The sequence below is a fragment of the Nicotiana tomentosiformis genome, chromosome 8, assembly GCF_000390325.3.
Source record: "Nicotiana tomentosiformis chromosome 8, ASM39032v3, whole genome shotgun sequence".
Lineage (NCBI taxonomy): Eukaryota > Viridiplantae > Streptophyta > Magnoliopsida > Solanales > Solanaceae > Nicotiana > Nicotiana tomentosiformis.
Genome location: NC_090819.1, coordinates 53,037,819 through 53,041,192, shown reverse-complemented (window position 1 = coordinate 53,041,192; position 3,374 = coordinate 53,037,819).

Here is a 3,374-nt window from a genome sequence, read left to right as displayed (position 1 = left end):
ATCATACACAGGCTGATCCCGTCTTCTCCAATATTTTGGGTTTTTCTAATTGCAGATCGAGTTCTACTATGGATGCTATTTTCGGGACCGGAATGTTGGTTCGCTTCGATGGCCACATGCGAATTAACGTCAATCGGGTCCACAGCCCGAGTCCCAACGGGGTCAGCGGGTGGCGTCTCATCCCCGGCATGTTGTTATTCTCACCTTGATGGCGAGATTCGTTGTCGATATGCACGTGGAGTAATTGAAAGTTCATCATCTCTAGCATGAAATCAAAGAAACTTTCAAGAGCAAGTGTAAAATAGGGTGTTTTACAGAGATTTGTATCAAATGACCACTATTATCCGTAGCCCCACGATGGGCGCCAGACTGTTTACCCAAAAACGGATAGCAATTGAATTTATACGCGGTTCAAAGGATACATAGTATAACTTGGTACAAATTGAGAAACACATATAAACAAATATCAAATTTAATTGTAAAAGAAATGAATGCAAACCGAATGAATTAATTAGCCTAAGCCCTCAAGTTTGATCACTCTCAAACTGAATGGAGAGTAGACTGATATAAGAACAAAATGACTGAATATCGAAATTAGGAGAAAGGCAGTATATTGCTTTATATTCTATGAATCTGAATTTGTCCCTTACAAATAATCAGACCCCTCCTTATATAGTAGGGAAGTCCTATTCTTAATATAACTTTTAAATATAGTAAGGAATCCCACGATAAATTAATTAATTGACCTCTCCTAGATATGCGCCGGGATTTCTGCCGAGATTCTCGCCTAATTGCGGATATTCCGGTTTTCTATTTTTTGGCTCGATAAGCTCTCCTCAGTTTTGGACGATCTTGGTCTTGATCGGTCTCTAACTTGCTTGATCTCAATCTTGGCCGCTCTCCATCGTGACCGGTCTCGATCTTGCTCGATCTCGATCTTGGCCGATCTCGATCTTGATCGGTCTCTGTATCACGAGCTCGGTGACCCAACTTCACATTATGGCGAGTTCTACACGAGGCCGAACCTCGGTCTATCATGTTCCAATCTTTTTTTTTTGTCAAATTATACTACTAGGTATGCCTAGTAGCTATTTTATTTAATAATAAAAGAAAAAAGAAACAACAAAGGAAAAGTACAAGTAAGGGGGCAAGCTATGGTAGTTTTGCCTCTATGCCTTGGCTATATAATTACTCTTTTGCACCTCCATTGCCTTAAGATGGGAGTCTCATGTAGAGGATCATGGTGTAGCTGCCGGCAAAAAGTCTCACGAGGGCATATAATCTCATAGCCGCTTGGATCTTCCCAAAGGCATAGGAATATAGCACACACTGTGCTGGACCTTACCTTACAATTCCTATTGAGGCATAAAAAACCTCGTCAACTAGCACGCATGAAGAAAATATGAATTAGAAAAAACTAAATACTCTATGATCATCACATAGTTTATAACATACTCTGTGATGATATTACATGTGATGATGCTTTGAAAATGGTAAAATAAAACAATGTAGAAATTAGAGTCTTGCCCCTCATTCATCATACGTGTGAGTTCTTCAATTTGAAGTTCCTTAAATTCCTCTTCAACTATCTTCAATAAATCTTCAAAATTCTTCATTTCTTCTCCGATCGATTGGACCTTGTAGATGTGGTGGGGGCAACCCCTTTTTGCTTTGCAGCTCTCATGGGGAGTTGCCTGAGTGCTACTCCTTCATTCACCTTCTTTTTTCCTCTATGCATAGGAGATAACTCTACACTTCTAACCGCCTCTTCTCGATAATATGCAAGTAATTCATCTCATTGGCCTCTAGTTGTTGATTAACTAATTCTTGTGTAATCATCCATAATGGTTCATGCCTCTTCTTGGCATTATGCTTCGTTGCAGAAGCTCTAAATTCAGCTTTTTTGGTGAGGTTCTTACCTGATTGTACACTACCTGGTTCATGTCTAAATTTCAGCACATGTGCAGTTGTTTTTTAGCCAGCTAAAAATGCACCTTTATGAGGTTTTGGACTGTCCAAAGCATCCAAAAGTGCCCGGTCATGGTCTGAAATAATCTCACCTGAATAACTCTTCAAGCCTACTGCTGCGATTGTCTGACGTTGTTGCTCTCCATACGGAACAAACACTTAACCCTCTTCGTCCTCTTCTTCCTGTTCTGCCCATGTCTTGCGTGTAAAATTTAAAGCAGCTGGAGTTGTGGAACTGTTATGCTCAAGGTGCAAGTTTTTCCCAGCACTGTTCCAATCTAACTTCACATTGACAAGAGCATTAAATGGATTTGAACTACCTGGTGCGTCACTGTCTCTTGAACTCTTTTCAATCTGCTTCATCTTCAAATTGTTTGGAGTTCCTTTTTTGCTGGATATCACTGTCCGGTCTTCAGCCTTATTCATAACAGTGTTATCACTCTTTAAACCTCCATGCAAAGCAGAAGTATCTTCAGCCTGCAACAGAGCTATTTTTGCACCAGCAATTGCACGCTCAGCTACAGGGTTTTGGTGATGGTCACCATGTTTACCCACTGCCTTCACACCTTTAGCTATTGCACTATCCAAAGCCTCAACACCTTCAAAATCTTGTCCCTCATCATGCACATCAGAAGCTTTAAAACCTACTGGTTTTTCAACTACTTTAATTGCAGCAGTAGGTCGATCACTTGATTCATCACCACCAGTGCCTTTCGATTTCGGATTCAAAACACCAACTATGATAGCAGTAGTAATTGATTCAAATTCCTTAGGCTGCAACTGCACTAGCTGCTGTTGATCACTCCCTGCTACTGCCTCTGCACCAGCTCCTTTCTCATTTCTATCTGATAATTTTTTTAAGGTTGTTTGCCCCTGACAATGCCCTGCTTCAACAGATTTTTGGTCAGCAGCTCGACCCTTAGTAACAGTAGAAGAAAGTCGATTGATTACTGCACATGGAGCATTCGAACTCCTTAGTAATCCCGGTAATATCTGCTGCAAATGGAACTGTTACAGCACCAGTAACAGCTGATATTTGTTCTGCAATACCTTCAACAACAATTCCATTTTGTTTAGTCATAACAGTTTTGTTTGAGGCATTAGCTCGATCAGTAGCAGCCTTCAATCCACCAGCAGTAGTTGTGCACATCCTCGCAAAAACCGTAGCAGCAGGGATATCCTTAAATCTTGTATCAACAATAGCTGTCTTTTTCTGACCTTCTTCCAGCAGCAAAGCCTCATCAACACCTCCACGATCTAATGCAAAACCTGTATTAGTCGTACTATGCTCAGCACCAACAGCTGCAACTGGAATTGTTACAACACCAGTAACAACTAATGTATGTTGGTCTTTACTAGCCGCTGATCCTCGATCTTCACCATGTATTTTTTCTACTGATTTGACT